The sequence below is a fragment of the Lissotriton vulgaris genome, chromosome 8, assembly GCF_964263255.1.
Source record: "Lissotriton vulgaris chromosome 8, aLisVul1.2, whole genome shotgun sequence".
In the NCBI taxonomy this organism is placed as follows: domain Eukaryota; kingdom Metazoa; phylum Chordata; class Amphibia; order Caudata; family Salamandridae; genus Lissotriton; species Lissotriton vulgaris.
The window spans coordinates 406,223,458-406,241,860 of NC_141696.1; positions in this window are offsets into that span (position 1 = coordinate 406,223,458).

Consider the following 18,403-nt stretch of genomic DNA (forward strand, 5'->3'; position numbering starts at 1 on the left):
AAAGGTGCTTTTATTGCAATTGGCTCAGGCGGTCACATGATAGAGGCACCTGACGCGTTTCAGCTTTATGCTTTTCTCAAAGGTGTGTCCTCTTAAAGTGCAGTGTCCCCGTTGTTCCTAGTCACACAACCGTCAGTACACCACACTCAAAGTTCCATGATGCATCTTGTGAGACAGCGTTTATCGTGTGTTGTCCTCATGGTGTTCCCAACTGCTGTCTCACCACCATAATGATATTGGGTAAGTGTGGCCACGCGGGGGAAAAGGGGCTGGTGCACTTCCACGTTATTGCCCCACAATGTCAATGAAGCGCTGAGTCCAGGACCTGCTGAACAGAGGCATCAGCCTCGCTCCGCTCCCTTTCTCGCAACACACCACACAATCGCCGGCAATCCTCAGGCTTGTGATGCGGCGAGCGGGTCCTGCCCCCCCAAATTTAAACACCAAAGAAGAGATGCTGTCGTCGGGGGCCCCAACCCTGCAGGGCGGTCTTGGCTAATGCAGAAGACAGCGATTCCCGCAGTAACAATCCAAAACAAAGAGTGCGCCAAGTTCCGGTTCCTGGAAAAAGGTGCTTTTATTGCAATTGGCTCAGGCGGTCACATGATAGAGGCACCTGACGCGTTTCAGCTTTATGCTTTTCTCAAAGGTGTGTCCTCTTAAAGTGCAGTGTCCCCGTTGTTCCTAGTCACACTACCGTCAGTAGACCACACTCAAAGTCCCATGATGCATCTTGTGAGACAGCGTTTATCGTGTGTTGTCCTGATGGTGTTCCCAACTGCTGTCTCACCACCATAATGATATCGGGTAAGTGTGGCCACGCGGGGAAAAGGGGCTGGTGCACTTCCACGTAATTGCCCCACAATGTCAATGAAGCCCTGAGTCCAGGACCTGCTGAACAGAGGCATCAGCCTCGCTCCGCTTCCTTTCTCGCAACACACCACACAATCGCCGGCAATCCTCAGGCTTGTGATGCGGCGAGCGGGTCCTGCCGCCCAAATTTAAACACCAAAGAAGAGATGCTGTCGTCGGGGGCCCCAACCCTGCAGGGCGGTCTTGGCTAATGCGGAAGACAGCGATTCCCGCAGAAACAATCCAAAACAAAGAGTGCTCCAAGACCTGGTTCCTGGAAAAAGGTGCTTTTATTGCAATTGGCTCAGGCGGTCACATGATAGAGGCACCTGACGCGTTTCAGCTTTATGCTTTTCTCAAAGGTGTGTCCTCTTAAAGTGCAGTGTCCCCGTTGTTCCTAGTCACACAACCGTCAGTAGACCACACTCAAAGTCCCATGATGCATCTTGTGAGACAGCGTTTATCGTGTGTTGTCCTCATGGTGTTCCCAACTGCTGTCTCACCACCATAATGATATTGGGTAAGTGTGGCCACGCGGGGGAAAAGGGGCTGGTGCACTTCCACGTTATTGCCCCACAATGTCAATGAAGCGCTGAGTCCTGGACCTGCTGAACAGAGGCATCAGCCTCGCTCCGCTCCCTTTCTCGCAACACACCACACAATCGCCGGCAATCCTCAGGCTTGTGATGCGGCGAGCGGGTCCTGCCCCCCCAAATTTAAACACCAAAGAAGAGATGCTGTCGTCGGGGGCCCCAACCCTGCAGGGCGGTCTTGGCTAATGCGGAAGACAGCGATTCCCGCAGTAACAATCCAAAACAAAGAGTGCGCCAAGACCCGGTTCCTGGAAAAAGGTGCTTTTATTACAATTGGCTCAGGCGGTCACATGATAGAGGCACCTGACGCGTTTCAGCTTTATGCTTTTCTCAAAGGTGTGTCCTCTTAAAGTGCAGTGTCCCAGTTGTTCCTAGTCACACAACCGTCAGTAGACCACACTCAAAGTCCCATGATGCATCTTGTGAGACAGCGTTTATCGTGTGTTGTCCTCATGGTGTTCCCAACTGCTGTCTCACCACCATAATGATATTGGGTAAGTGTGGCCACGCGGGGGAAAAGGGGCTGGTGCACTTCCACGTTATTGGCCCACAATGTCAATGAAGCGCTGAGTCCAGGACCTGCTGAACAGAGGCATCAGCCTCGCTCCGCTCCCTTTCTCGCAACACACCACACAATCGCCGGCAATCCTCAGGCTTGTGATGTGGCGAGCGGGTCCTGCCCCTCAAATTTAAACACCAAAGAAGAGATGATGTCGTCGGGGGCCCCAACCCTGCAGGGCGGTCTTGGCTAATGCGGAAGACAGCGATTCCCGCAGTAACAATCCAAAACAAAGAGTGCGCCAAGACCCGGTTCCTGGAAAAAGGTGCTTTTATTGCAATTGGCTCAGGCGGTCACATGATAGAGGCACCTGACGCGTTTCAGCTTTATGCTTTTCTCAAAGGTGTGTCCTCTTAAAGTGCAGTGTCCCAGTTGTTCCTAGTCACACAACCATCAGTAGACCACACTCAAAGTCCCATGATGCATCTGGTGAGACAGCGTTTATCGTGTGTTGTCCTCATGGTGTTCCCAACTACTGTCTCACCACCATAATGATATCGGGTAAGTGTGGCCACGCGGGGAAAAGGGGCTGGTGCACTTCCACGTTATTGCCCCACAATGTCAATGAAGCCCTGAGTCCAGGACCTGCTGAACAGAGGCATCAGCCTCGCTCCGCTCCCTTTCTCGCAACACACCACACAATCGCCGGCAATCCTCAGGCTTGTGATGCGGCGAGCGGGTCCTGCCCCCCAAATTTAAACACCAAAGAAGAGATGCTGTCGTCGGGGTCCCCAACCCTGCAGGGCGGTCTTGGGTAATGCGGAAGACAGCGATTCCCGCAGTAACAATCCAAAACAAAGAGTGCGCCAAGACCTGGTTCCTGGAAAAAGGTGCTTTTATTGCAATTGGCTCAGGCGGTCACATGATAGAGGCACCTGACGCGTTTCAGCTTTATGCTTTTCTCAAAGGTGTGTCCTCTTAAAGTGCAGTGTCCCCGTTGTTCCTAGTCACACAACCGTCAGTACACCACACTCAAAGTTCCATGATGCATCTTGTGAGACAGCGTTTATCGTGTGTTGTCCTCATGGTGTTCCCAACTGCTGTCTCACCACCATAATGATATTGGGTAAGTGTGGCCACGCGGGGGAAAAGGGGCTGGTGCACTTCCACGTTATTGCCCCACAATGTCAATGAAGCGCTGAGTCCAGGACCTGCTGAACAGAGGCATCAGCCTCGCTCCGCTCCCTTTCTCGCAACACACCACACAATCGCCGGCAATCCTCAGGCTTGTGATGCGGCGAGCGGGTCCTGCCCCCCCAAATTTAAACACCAAAGAAGAGATGCTGTCGTCGGGGGCCCCAACCCTGCAGGGCGGTCTTGGCTAATGCAGAAGACAGCGATTCCCGCAGTAACAATCCAAAACAAAGAGTGCGCCAAGTTCCGGTTCCTGGAAAAAGGTGCTTTTATTGCAATTGGCTCAGGCGGTCACATGATAGAGGCACCTGACGCGTTTCAGCTTTATGCTTTTCTCAAAGGTGTGTCCTCATAAAGTGCAGTGTCCCCGTTGTTCCTAGTCACACTACCGTCAGTAGACCACACTCAAAGTCCCATGATGCATCTTATGAGACAGCGTTTATCGTGTGTTGTCCTCATGGTGTTCCCAACTGCTGTCTCACCACCATAATGATATCGGGTAAGTGTGGCCACGCGGGGAAAAGGGGCTGGTGCACTTCCACATTATTGCCCCACAATGTCAATGAAGCCCTGAGTCCAGGACCTGCTGAACAGAGGCATCAGCCTCGCTCTGCTCCCTTTCTCGCAACACACCACACAATCGCCGGCAATCCTCAGGCTTGTGATGCGGCGAGCGGGTCCTGCCCCCCAAATTTAAACACCAAAGAAGAGATGCTGTCGTCGGGGGCCCCAACCCTGCAGGGTGGTCTTGGCTAATGCGGAAGACAGCGATTCCCGCAGTAACAATCCAAAACAAAGAGTGCGCCAAGACCCGGTTCCTGGAAAAAGGTGCTTTTATTGCAATTGGCTCAGGCGGTCACATGATAGAGGCACCTGACGCGTTTCAGCTTTATGCTTTTCTCAAAGGTGTGTCCTCTTAAAGTGCAGTGTCCCCGTTGTTCCTAGTCACACAACCGTCAGTACACCACACTCAAAGTTCCATGATGCATCTTGTGAGACAGCGTTTATCGTGTGTTGTCCTTATGGTGTTCCCAACTGCTGTCTCACCACCATAATGATATTGGGTAAGTGTGGCCACGCGGGGGAAAAGGGGCTGGTGCACTTCCACGTTATTGCCCCACAATGTCAATGAAGCGCTGAGTCCAGGACCTGCTGAACAGAGGCATCAGCCTCGCTCCGCTCCCTTTCTCGCAACACACCACACAATCGCCGGCAATCCTCAGGCTTGTGATGCGGCGAGCGGGTCCTGCCCCCCCAAATTTAAACACCAAAGAAGAGATGCTGTCGTCGGGGGCCCCAACCCTGCAGGGCGGTCTTGGCTAATGCAGAAGACAGCGATTCCCGCAGTAACAATCCAAAACAAAGAGTGCGCCAAGTTCCGGTTCCTGGAAAAAGGTGCTTTTATTGCAATTGGCTCAGGCGGTCACATGATAGAGGCACCTGACGCGTTTCAGCTTTATGCTTTTCTCAAAGGTGTGTCCTCTTAAAGTGCAGTGTCCCCGTTGTTCCTAGTCACACTACCGTCAGTAGACCACACTCAAAGTCCCATGATGCATCTTGTGAGACAGCGTTTATCGTGTGTTGTCCTCATGGTGTTCCCAACTGCTGTCTCACCACCATAATGATATCGGGTAAGTGTGGCCACGCGGGGAAAAGGGGCTGGTGCACTTCCACGTAATTGCCCCACAATGTCAATGAAGCCCTGAGTCCAGGACCTGCTGAACAGAGGCATCAGCCTCGCTCCGCTTCCTTTCTCGCAACACACCACACAATCGCCGGCAATCCTCAGGCTTGTGATGCGGCGAGCGGGTCCTGCCGCCCAAATTTAAACACCAAAGAAGAGATGCTGTCGTCGGGGGCCCCAACCCTGCAGGGCGGTCTTGGCTAATGCGGAAGACAGCGATTCCCGCAGAAACAATCCAAAACAAAGAGTGCTCCAAGACCTGGTTCCTGGAAAAAGGTGCTTTTATTGCAATTGGCTCAGGCGGTCACATGATAGAGGCACCTGACGCGTTTCAGCTTTATGCTTTTCTCAAAGGTGTGTCCTCTTAAAGTGCAGTGTCCCCGTTGTTCCTAGTCACACAACCGTCAGTAGACCACACTCAAAGTCCCATGATGCATCTTGTGAGACAGCGTTTATCGTGTGTTGTCCTCATGGTGTTCCCAACTGCTGTCTCACCACCATAATGATATTGGGTAAGTGTGGCTACGCGGGGGAAAAGGGGCTGGTGCACTTCCACGTTATTGCCCCACAATGTCAATGAAGCGCTGAGTCCTGGACCTGCTGAACAGAGGCATCAGCCTCGCTCCGCTCCCTTTCTCGCAACACACCACACAATCGCCGGCAATCCTCAGGCTTGTGATGCGGCGAGCGGGTCCTGCCCCCCCAAATTTAAACACCAAAGAAGAGATGCTGTCGTCGGGGGCCCCAACCCTGCAGGGTGGTCTTGGCTAATGCGGAAGACAGCGATTCCCGCAGTAACAATCCAAAACAAAGAGTGCGCCAAGACCCGGTTCCTGGAAAAAGGTGCTTTTATTGCAATTGGCTCAGGCGGTCACATGATAGAGGCACCTGACGCGTTTCAGCTTTATGCTTTTCTCAAAGGTGTGTCCTCTTAAAGTGCAGTGTCCCAGTTGTTCCTAGTCACACAACCGTCAGTAGACCACACTCAAAGTCCCATGATGCATCTTGTGAGACAGCGTTTATCGTGTGTTGTCCTCATGGTGTTCCCAACTGCTGTCTCACCACCATAATGATATCGGGTAAGTGTGGCCACGCGGGGGAAAAGGGGCTGGTGCACTTCCACGTTATTGCCCCACAATGTCAATGAAGCTCTGAGTCCAGGACCTGCTGAACAGAGGCATCAGCCTCGCTCCGCTCCCTTTCTCGCAACACACCACACAATCGCCGGCAATCCTCAGGCTTGTGATGCGGCGAGCGGGTCCTGCCCCCCCAAATTTAAACACCAAAGAAGAGATGCTGTCGTCGGGGGCCCCAACCCTGCAGGGCGGTCTTGGCTAATGCAGAAGACAGCGATTCCCGCAGTAACAATCCAAAACAAAGAGTGCGCCAAATTCCGGTTCCTGGAAAAAGGTGCTTTTATTGCAATTGGCTCAGGCGGTCACATGATAGAGGCACCTGACGCGTTTCAGCTTTATGCTTTTCTCAAAGGTGTGTCCTCTTAAAGTGCAGTGTCCCCGTTGTTCCTAGTCACACTACCGTCAGTAGACCACACTCAAAGTCCCATGATGCATCTTGTGAGACAGCGTTTATCGTGTGTTGTCCTGATGGTGTTCCCAACTGCTGTCTCACCACCATAATGATATCGGGTAAGTGTGGCCACGCGGGGAAAAGGGGCTGGTGCACTTCCACGTAATTGCCCCACAATGTCAATGAAGCCCTGAGTCCAGGACCTGCTGAACAGAGGCATCAGCCTCGCTCCGCTTCCTTTCTCGCAACACACCACACAATCGCCGGCAATCCTCAGGCTTGTGATGTGGCGAGCGGGTCCTGCCGCCCAAATTTAAACACCAAAGAAGAGATGCTGTCGTCGGGGGCCCCAACCCTGCAGGGCGGTCTTGGCTAATGCGGAAGACAGCGATTCCCGCAGTAACAATCCAAAACAAAGAGTGCTCCAAGACCTGGTTCCTGGAAAAAGGTGCTTTTATTGCAATTGGCTCAGGCGGTCTCATGATAGAGGCACCTGACGCGTTTCAGCTTTATGCTTTTCTCAAAGGTGTGTCCTCTTAAAGTGCAGTGTCCCCGTTGTTCCTAGTCACACAACCGTCAGTAGACCACACTCAAAGTCCCATGATGCATCTTGTGAGACAGCGTTTATCGTGTGTTGTCCTCATGGTGTTCCCAACTGCTGTCTCACCACCATAATGATATTGGGTAAGTGTGGCCACGCGGGGGAAAAGGGGCTGGTGCACTTCCACGTTATTGCCCCACAATGTCAATGAAGCGCTGAGTCCTGGACCTGCTGAACAGAGGCATCAGCCTCGCTCCGCTCCCTTTCTCGCAACACACCACACAATCGCCGGCAATCCTCAGGCTTGTGATGCGGCGAGCGGGTCCTGCCCCCCCAAATTTAAACACCAAAGAAGAGATGCTGTCGTCGGGGGCCCCAACCCTGCAGGGCGGTCATGGCTAATGCGGAAGACAGCGATTCCCGCAGTAACAATCCAAAACAAAGAGTGCGCCAAGACCCGGTTCCTGGAAAAAGGTGCTTTTATTGCAATTGGCTCAGGCGGTCACATGATAGAGGCACCTGACGCGTTTCAGCTTTATGCTTTTCTCAAAGGTGTGTCCTCTTAAAGTGCAGTGTCCCAGTTGTTCCTAGTCACACAACCGTCAGTAGACCACACTCAAAGTTCCATGATGCATCTTGTGAGACAGCGTTTATCGTGTGTTGTCCTCATGGTGTTCCCAACTGCTGTCTCACCACCATAATGATATTGGGTAAGTGTGGCCACGCGGGGGAAAAGGGGCTGGTGCACTTCCACGTTATTGGCCCACAATGTCAATGAAGCGCTGAGTCCAGGACCTGCTGAACAGAGGCATCAGCCTCGCTCCGCTCCCTTTCTCGCAACACACCACACAATCGGCGGCAATCCTCAGGCTTGTGATGCGGCGAGCGGGTCCTGCCCCCCCAAATTTAAACACCAAAGAAGAGATGCTGTCGTCGGGGGCCCCAACCCTGCAGGGCGGTCTTGGCTAATGCAGAAGACAGCGATTCCCGCAGTAACAATCCAAAACAAAGAGTGTGCCAAGCTCCGGTTCCTGGAAAAAGGTGCTTTTATTGCAATTGGCTCAGGCGGTCACATGATAGAGGCACCTGACGCGTTTCAGCTTTATGCTTTTCTCAAAGGTGTGTCCTCTTAAAGTGCAGTGTCCCAGTTGTTCCTAGTCACACAACCGTCAGTAGACCACACTCAAAGTCCCATGATGCATCTGGTGAGACAGCGTTTATCGTGTGTTGTCCTCATGGTGTTCCCAACTACTGTCTCACCACCATAATGATATCGGGTAAGTGTGGCCACGCGGGGAAAAGGGGCTGGTGCACTTCCACGTTATTGCCCCACAATGTCAATGAAGCCCTGAGTCCAGGACCTGCTGAACAGAGGCATCAGCCTCGCTCCGCTCCCTTTCTCGCAACACACCACACAATCGCCGGCAATCCTCAGGCTTGTGATGCGGCGAGCGGGTCCTGCCCCCCAAATTTAAACACCAAAGAAGAGATGCTGTCGTCGGGGGCCCCAACCCTGCAGGGCGGTCTTGGGTAATGCGGAAGACAGCGATTCCCGCAGTAACAATCCAAAACAAAGAGTGCGCCAAGACCTGGTTCCTGGAAAAAGGTGCTTTTATTGCAATTGGCTCAGGCGGTCACATGATAGAGGGACCTGACGCGTTTCAGCTTTATGCTTTTCTCAAAGGTGTGTCCTCTTAAAGTGCAGTGTCCCAGTTGTTCCTAGTCACACAACCGTCAGTAGACCACACTCAAAGTCCCATGATGCATCTTGTGAGACAGCGTTTATCGTGTGTTGTCCTCATGGTGTTCCCAACTGCTGTCTCACCTCCATAATGATAACGGGTAAGTGTGGCCACGCGGGGAAAAGGGGCTGGTGCACTTCCACATTATTGCCCCACAATGTCAATGAAGCCCTGAGTCCAGGACCTGCTGAACAGAGGCATCAGCCTCGCTCTGCTCCCTTTCTCGCAACACACCACACAATCGCCGGCAATCCTCAGGCTTGTGATGCGGCGAGCGGGTCCTGCCCCCCAAATTTAAACACCAAAGAAGAGATGCTGTCGTCGGGGGCCCCAACCCTGCAGGGTGGTCTTGGCTAATGCGGAAGACAGCGATTCCCGCAGTAACAATCCAAAACAAAGAGTGCGCCAAGACCCGGTTCCTGGAAAAAGGTGCTTTTATTGCAATTGGCTCAGGCGGTCACATGATAGAGGCACCTGACGCGTTTCAGCTTTATGCTTTTCTCAAAGGTGTGTCCTCTTAAAGTGCAGTGTCCCCGTTGTTCCTAGTCACACAACCGTCAGTACACCACACTCAAAGTTCCATGATGCATCTTGTGAGACAGCGTTTATCGTGTGTTGTCCTCATGGTGTTCCCAACTGCTGTCTCACCACCATAATGATATTGGGTAAGTGTGGCCACGCGGGGGAAAAGGGGCTGGTGCACTTCCACGTTATTGCCCCACAATGTCAATGAATCGCTGAGTCCAGGACCTGCTGAACAGAGGCATCAGCCTCGCTCCGCTCCCTTTCTCGCAACACACCACACAATCGCCGGCAATCCTCAGGCTTGTGATGCGGCGAGCGGGTCCTGCCCCCCCAAATTTAAACACCAAAGAAGAGATGCTGTCGTCGGGGGCCCCAACCCTGCAGGGCGGTCTTGGCTAATGCAGAAGACAGCGATTCCCGCAGTAACAATCCAAAACAAAGAGTGCGCCAAGTTCCGGTTCCTGGAAAAAGGTGCTTTTATTGCAATTGGCTCAGGCGGTCACATGATAGAGGCACCTGACGCGTTTCAGCTTTATGCTTTTCTCAAAGGTGTGTCCTCTTAAAGTGCAGTGTCCCCGTTGTTCCTAGTCACACTACCGTCAGTAGACCACACTCAAAGTCCCATGATGCATCTTGTGAGACAGCGTTTATCGTGTGTTGTCCTGATGGTGTTCCCAACTGCTGTCTCACCACCATAATGATATCGGGTAAGTGTGGCCACGCGGGGAAAAGGGGCTGGTGCACTTCCACGTAATTGCCCCACAATGTCAATGAAGCCCTGAGTCCAGGACCTGCTGAACAGAGGCATCAGCCTCGCTCCGCTTCCTTTCTCGCAACACACCACACAATCGCCGGCAATCCTCAGGCTTGTGATGCGGCAAACGGGTCCTGCCGCCCAAATTTAAACACCAAAGAAGAGATGCTGTCGTCGGGGGCCCCAACCCTGCAGGGCGGTCTTGGCTAATGCGGAAGACAGCGATTCCCGCAGTAACAATCCAAAACAAAGAGTGCTCCAAGACCTGGTTCCTGGAAAAAGGTGCTTTTATTGCAATTGGCTCAGGCGGTCACATGATAGAGGCACCTGACGCGTTTCAGCTTTATGCTTTTCTCAAAGGTGTGTCCTCTTAAAGTGCAGTGTCCCCGTTGTTCCTAGTCACACAACCATCAGTAGACCACACTCAAAGTCCCATGATGCATCTTGTGAGACAGCGTTTATCGTGTGTTGTCCTCATGGTGTTCCCAACTGCTGTCTCACCACCATAATGATATTGGGTAAGTGTGGCCACGCGGGGGAAAAGGGGCTGGTGCACTTCCACGTTATTGCCCCACAATGTCAATGAAGCGCTGAGTCCTGGACCTGCTGAACAGAGGCATCAGCCTCGCTCCGCTCCCTTTCTCGCAACACACCACACAATCGCCGGCAATCCTCAGGCTTGTGATGCGGCGAGCGGGTCCTGCCCCCCCAAATTTAAACACCAAAGAAGAGATGCTGTCGTCGGGGGCCCCAACCCTGCAGGGCGGTCTTGGCTAATGCGGAAGACAGCGATTCCCGCAGTAACAATCCAAAACAAAGAGTGCGCCAAGACCCGGTTCCTGGAAAAAGGTGCTTTTATTGCAATTGGCTCAGGCGGTCACATGATAGAGGCACCTGACGCGTTTCAGCTTTATGCTTTTCTCAAAGGTGTGTCCTCTTAAAGTGCAGTGTCCCAGTTGTTCCTAGTCACACAACCGTCAGTAGACCACACTCAAAGTCCCATGATGCATCTTGTGAGACAGCGTTTATCGTGTGTTGTCCTCATGGTGTTCCCAACTGCTGTCTCACCACCATAATGATATTGGGTAAGTGTGGCCACGCGGGGGAAAAGGGGCTGGTGCACTTCCACGTTATTGGCCCACAATGTCAATGAAGCGCTGAGTCCAGGACCTGCTGAACAGAGGCATCAGCCTCGCTCCGCTCCCTTTCTCGCAACACACCACACAATCGGCGGCAATCCTCAGGCTTGTGATGCGGCGAGCGGGTCCTGCCCCCCCAAATTTAAACACCAAAGAAGAGATGCTGTCGTCGGGGGCCCCAACCCTGCAGGGCGGTCTTGGCTAATGCAGAAGACAGCGATTCCCGCAGTAACAATCCAAAACAAAGAGTGTGCCAAGCTCCGGTTCCTGGAAAAAGGTGCTTTTATTGCAATTGGCTCAGGCGGTCACATGATAGAGGCACCTGACGCGTTTCAGCTTTATGCTTTTCTCAAAGGTGTGTCCTCTTAAAGTGCAGTGTCCCAGTTGTTCCTAGTCACACAACCGTCAGTAGACCACACTCAAAGTCCCATGATGCATCTGGTGAGACAGCGTTTATCGTGTGTTGTCCTCATGGTGTTCCCAACTACTGTCTCACCACCATAATGATATCGGGTAAGTGTGGCCACGCGGGGAAAAGGGGCTGGTGCACTTCCACATTATTGCCCCACAATGTCAATGAAGCCCTGAGTCCAGGACCTGCTGAACAGAGGCATCAGCCTCGCTCCGCTCCCTTTCTCGCAACACACCACACAATCGCCGGCAATCCTCAGGCTTGTGATGCGGTGAGCGGGTCCTGCCCCCCAAATTTAAACACCAAAGAAGAGATGCTGTCGTCGGGGGCCCCAACCCTGCAGGGCGGTCTTGGGTAATGCGGAAGACAGCGATTCCCGCAGTAACAATCCAAAACAAAGAGTGCGCCAAGACCTGGTTCCTGGAAAAAGGTGCTTTTATTGCAATTGGCTCAGGCGGTCACATGATAGAGGCACCTGACGCGTTTCAGCTTTATGCTTTTCTCAAAGGTGTGTCCTCTTAAAGTGCAGTGTCCCCGTTGTTCCTAGTCACACAACCGTCAGTACACCACACTCAAAGTTCCATGATGCATCTTGTGAGACAGCGTTTATCGTGTGTTGTCCTCATGGTGTTCCCAACTGCTGTCTCACCACCATAATGATATTGGGTAAGTGTGGCCACGCGGGGGAAAAGGGGCTGGTGCACTTCCACGTTATTGCCCCACAATGTCAATGAAGCGCTGAGTCCAGGACCTGCTGAACAGAGGCATCAGCCTCGCTCCGCTCCCTTTCTCGCAACACACCACACAATCGCCGGCAATCCTCAGGCTTGTGATGCGGCGAGCGGGTCCTGCCCCCCCAAATTTAAACACCAAAGAAGAGATGCTGTCGTCGGGGGCCCCAACCCTGCAGGGCGGTCTTGGCTAATGCAGAAGACAGCGATTCCCGCAGTAACAATCCAAAACAAAGAGTGCGCCAAGTTCCGGTTCCTGGAAAAAGGTGCTTTTATTGCAATTGGCTCAGGCGGTCACATGATAGAGGCACCTGACGCGTTTCAGCTTTATGCTTTTCTCAAAGGTGTGTCCTCATAAAGTGCAGTGTCCCCGTTGTTCCTAGTCACACTACCGTCAGTAGACCACACTCAAAGTCCCATGATGCATCTTGTGAGACAGCGTTTATCGTGTGTTGTCCTCATGGTGTTCCCAATTGCTGTCTCACCACCATAATGATATCGGGTAAGTGTGGCCACGCGGGGAAAAGGGGCTGGTGCACTTCCACATTATTGCCCCACAATGTCAATGAAGCCCTGAGTCCAGGACCTGCTGAACAGAGGCATCAGCCTCGCTCTGCTCCCTTTCTCGCAACACACCACACAATCGCCGGCAATCCTCAGGCTTGTGATGCGGCGAGCGGGTCCTGCCCCCCAAATTTAAACACCAAAGAAGAGATGCTGTCGTCGGGGGCCCCAACCCTGCAGGGCGGTCTTGGCTAATGCGGAAGACAGCGATTCCCGCAGTAACAATCCAAAACAAAGAGTGCGCCAAGACCCGGTTCCTGGAAAAAGATGCTTTTATTGCAATTGGCTCAGGCGGTCACATGATAGAGGCGCCTGACGCGTTTCAGCTTTATGCTTTTCTCAAAGGTGTGTCCTCTTAAAGTGCAGTGTCCCAGTTGTTCCTAGTCACACAACCGTCAGTAGACCACACTCAAAGTCCCATGATGCATCTTGTGAGACAGCGTTTATCGTGTGTTGTCCTCATGGTGTTCCCAACTGCTGTCTCACCACCATAATGATATCGGGTAAGTGTGGCCACGCGGGGGAAAAGGGGCTGGTGCACTTCCACGTTATTGCCCCACAATGTCAATGAAGCTCTGAGTCCAGGACCTGCTGAACAGAGGCATCAGCCTCGCTCCGCTCCCTTTCTCGCAACACACCACACAATCGCCGGCAATCCTCAGGCTTGTGATGCGGCGAGCGGGTCCTGCCCCCCCAAATTTAAACACCAAAGAAGAGATGCTGTCGTCGGGGGCCCCAACCCTGCAGGGCGGTCTTGGCTAATGCAGAAGACAGCGATTCCCGCAGTAACAATCCAAAACAAAGAGTGCGCCAAGTTCCGGTTCCTGGAAAAAGGTGCTTTTATTGCAATTGGCTCAGGCGGTCACATGATAGAGGCACCTGACGCGTTTCAGCTTTATGCTTTTCTCAAAGGTGTGTCCTCTTAAAGTGCAGTGTCCCCGTTGTTCCTAGTCACACTACCGTCAGTAGACCGCACTCAAAGTCCCATGATGCATCTTGTGAGACAGCGTTTATCGTGTGTTGTCCTGATGGTGTTCCCAACTGCTGTCTCACCACCATAATGATATCGGGTAAGTGTGGCCACGCGGGGAAAAGGGGCTGGTGCACTTCCACGTAATTGCCCCACAATGTCAATGAAGCCCTGAGTCCAGGACCTGCTGAACAGAGGCATCAGCCTCGCTCCGCTTCCTTTCTCGCAACACACCACACAATCGCCGGCAATCCTCAGGCTTGTGATGCGGCGAGCGGGTCCTGCCGCCCAAATTTAAACACCAAAGAAGAAATGCTGTCGTCGGGGGCCCCAACCCTGCAGGGCGGTCTTGGCTAATGCGGAAGACAGCGATTCCCGCAGTAACAATCCAAAACAAAGAGTGCTCCAAGACCTGGTTCCTGGAAAAAGGTGCTTTTATTGCAATTGGCTCAGGCGGTCACATGATAGAGGCACCTGACGCGTTTCAGCTTTATGCTTTTCTCAAAGGTGTGTCCTCTTAAAGTGCAGTGTCCCCGTTGTTCCTAGTCACACAACCGTCAGTAGACCACACTCAAAGTCCCATGATGCATCTTGTGAGACAGCGTTTATCGTGTGTTGTCCTCATGGTGTTCCCAACTGCTGTCTCACCACCATAATGATATTGGGTAAGTGTGGCCACGCGGGGGAAAAGGGGCTGGTGCACTTCCACGTTATTGCCCCACAATGTCAATGAAGCGCTGAGTCCTGGACCTGCTGAACAGAGGCATCAGCCTAGCTCCGCTCCCTTTCTCGCAACACACCACACAATCGCCGGCAATACTCAGGCTTGTGATGCGGCGAGCGGGTCCTGCCCCCCCAAATTTAAACACCAAAGAAGAGATGCTGTCGTCGGGGGCCCCAACCCTGCAGGGCGGTCTTGGCTAATGCGGAAGACAGCGATTCCCGCAGTAACAATCCAAAACAAAGAGTGCGCCAAGACCCGGTTCCTGGAAAAAGGTGCTTTTATTGCAATTGGCTCAGGCGGTCACATGATAGAGGCACCTGACGCGTTTCAGCTTTATGCTTTTCTCAAAGGTGTGTCCTCTTAAAGTGCAGTGTCCCAGTTGTTCCTAGTCACACAACCGTCAGTAGACCACACTCAAAGTCCCATGATGCATCTTGTGAGACAGCGTTTATCGTGTGTTGTCCTCATGGTGTTCCCAACTGCTGTCTCACCACCATAATGATATTGGGTAAGTGTGGCCACGCGGGGGAAAAGGGGCTGGTGCACTTCCACGTTATTGGCCCACAATGTCAATGAAGCGCTGAGTCCAGGACCTGCTGAACAGAGGCATCAGCCTCGCTCCGCTCCCTTTCTCGCAACACACCACACAATCGGCGGCATTCCTCAGGCTTGTGATGCGGCAAGCGGGTCCTGCCCCCCCAAATTTAAACACCAAAGAAGAGATGCTGTCGTCGGGGGCCCCAACCCTGCAGGGCGGTCTTGGCTAATGCAGAAGACAGCGATTCCCGCAGTAACAATCCAAAACAAAGAGTGTGCCAAGCTCCGGTTCCTGGAAAAAGGTGCTTTTATTGCAATTGGCTCAGGCGGTCACATGATAGAGGCACCTGACGCGTTTCAGCTTTATGCTTTTCTCAAAGGTGTGTCCTCTTAAAGTGCAGTGTCCCAGTTGTTCCTAGTCACACTACCGTCAGTAGACCACACTCAAAGTTCCATGATGCATCTTGTGAGACAGCGTTTATCGTGTGTTGTCCTCATGGTGTTCCCAACTGCTGTCTCACCACCATAATGATATTGGGTAAGTGTGGCCACGCGGGGGAAAAGGGGCTGGTGCACTTCCACGTTATTGCCCCACAATGTCAATGAAGCGCTGAGTCCAGGACCTGCTGAACAGAGGCATCAGCCTCGCTCCGCTCCCTTTCTCGCACCACACCACACAATCGCCGGCAATCCTCAGGCTTGTGATGTGGCGAGCGGGTCCTGCCCCTCAAATTTAAACACCAAAGAAGAGATGATGTCGTCGGGGGCCCCAACCCTGCAGGGCGGTCTTGGCTAATGCGGAAGACAGCGATTCCCGCAGTAACAATCCAAAACAAAGAGTGTGCCAAGCTCCGGTTCCTGGAAAAAGGTGCTTTTATTGCAATTGGCTCAGGCGGTCACATGATAGAGGCACCTGACGCGTTTCAGCTTTATGCTTTTCTCAAAGGTGTGTCCTCTTAAAGTGCAGTGTCCCAGTTGTTCCTAGTCACACTACCGTCAGTAGACCACACTCAAAGTTCCATGATGCATCTTGTGAGACAGCGTTTATCGTGTGTTGTCCTCATGGTGTTTCCAACTGCTGTCTCACCACCATAATGATATTGGGTAAGTGTGGCCACGCGGGGGAAAAGGGGCTGGTGCACTTCCACGTTATTGCCCCACAATGTCAATGAAGCGCTGAGTCCAGGACCTGCTGAACAGAGGCATCAGCCTCGCTCCGCTCCCTTTCTCGCACCACACCACACAATCGCCGGCAATCCTCAGGCTTGTGATGTGGCGAGCGGGTCCTGCCCCTCAAATTTAAACACCAAAGAAGAGATGATGTCGTCGGGGGCCCCAACCCTGCAGGGCGGTCTTGGCTAATGCGGAAGACAGCGATTCCCGCAGTAACAATCCAAAACAAAGAGTGCGCCAAGACCCGGTTCCTGGAAAAAGGTGCTTTTATTGCAATTGGCTCAGGCGGTCACATGATAGAGGCACCTGACACGTTTCAGCTTTATGCTTTTCTCAAAGGTGTGTCCTCTTAAAGTGCAGTGTCCCAGTTGTTCCTAGTCACACAACCGTCAGTAGACCACACTCAAAGTCCCATGATGCATCTTGTGAGACAGCATTTATCGTGTGTTGTCCTCATGGTGTTCCCAACTGTTGTCTCACCACCATAATGATATCGGGTAAGTGTGGCCACGCGGGGAAAAGGGGCTGGTGCACTTCCACGTTATTGCCCCACAATGTCAATGAAGCGCTGAGTCCAGGACCTGCTGAACAGAGGCATCAGCCTCGCTCCGCTCCCTTTCTCGCAACACACCACACAATCGCCAGCAATCCTCAGGCTTGTGATGCGGCGAGCGGGTCCTGCCCCCCAAATTTAAACACCAAAGAAGAGATGCTGTCGTCGGGGGCCCCAACCCTGCAGGGCGGTCTTGGCTAATGCAGAAGACAGCGATTCCCGCAGTAACAATCCAAAACAAAGAGTGCGCCAAGACCCGGTTCCTGGAAAAAGGTGCTTTTATTGCAATTGGCTCAGGCGGTCACATGATAGTGGCACCTGATGCATTTCAGCGTTATGCTTTTCTCAAAGGTTTGTCCTCTTAAAGTGAAGTGTCCCCGTTGTTCCTAGTCACACAACCGTCAGTAGGCCACACTGAAAGTCCCATGATGCATCTTGTGAGACAGCGTTTATCGTGTGTTGTCCTCATGGTGTTCCCAACTGCTGTCTCACCACCATAATGTTATCGGGTAAGTGTGGCCACGCGGGGAATAGGGGCTGGTGCACTTCCACGTTATTGCCCCACAATGTCAATGAAGCGCTGAGTCCAGGTTCTGCTGAACAGAGGCATCAGCCTTGCTCCGCTCCCTTTCTCGCAACACACCACACAATCGCCGGCAATCCTCAGGCTTGTGATGCGGCGAGCGGGTCCTACCCCCCAAATTTAAACACCAAAGAAGAGATGCTGTCGTCGGGGGCCCCAACCCTGCAGGGCGGTCTTGGCTAATGCGGAAGACAACGATTCCCGCAGTAACAATCCAAAACAAAGAGTGCGCCAAGACCCGGTTCCTGGAAAAAGGTGCTTTTATTGCAATTGGCTTTGGCGGTCACATGATAGAGGCACCTGACGCGTTTCAGCTTTATGCTTTTCTCAAAGGTGTGTCCTCTTAAAGTGCAGTGTCCCAGTTGTTCCTCATCACACAACCGTCAGTAGACCACACTCAAAGTCCCATGATGCATCTTGTGAGACAGCGTTTATTGTGTGTTGTCCTCATGGTGTTCCCAACTGCTGTCTCACCACCATAATGATGTCGGGTAAGTGTGGCCACGCAGGGAAAAGGGGCTGGTGCACTTCCACGTTATTGCCCCACAATGTCAATGAAGCGCTGAGTCCAGGACCTGCTGAACAGAGGCATCAGCCTCGCTCCGCTCCCTTTCTCGCAACACACCACACAATCGCCGGCAATCCTCAGGCTTGTGATGCGGCGAGCGGGTCCTGCCCCCCAAATTTAAACACCAAAGAAGAGATGCTGTTGTCGGGGGCCCCAACCCTGCAGGGCAGTCTTGGCTACTGATGCAAGCATATCTATGGGGGTGTGTCCACCGCTGCACGTTTTCCACGCCACCCCTCTGATGAAGAGACATTCGAAACGCGTAAGGCAGAGCGCTGGAACTGTTTAACTTACCTGCATGCTAACTCGCCTGTACCGAAGATTAAAGGTTTAGAGGTGAACCTTCCTGTTGTTCGTGTGCTTTCCTGCTTGTGTGGTTACCTCAAGAGCGTGATGAAAAAGCGGCAGCCCAGCCGTTCGGAGAGCACCACCCCGCCAACACTGGGGGCCACTGTGGATTTGTATACACCCTTCATGTAGTGGAAAGGCAGGCAAAGGATAAAGACGAGCAGGCAAGCGGTGGGCTCATGTAGAGCCT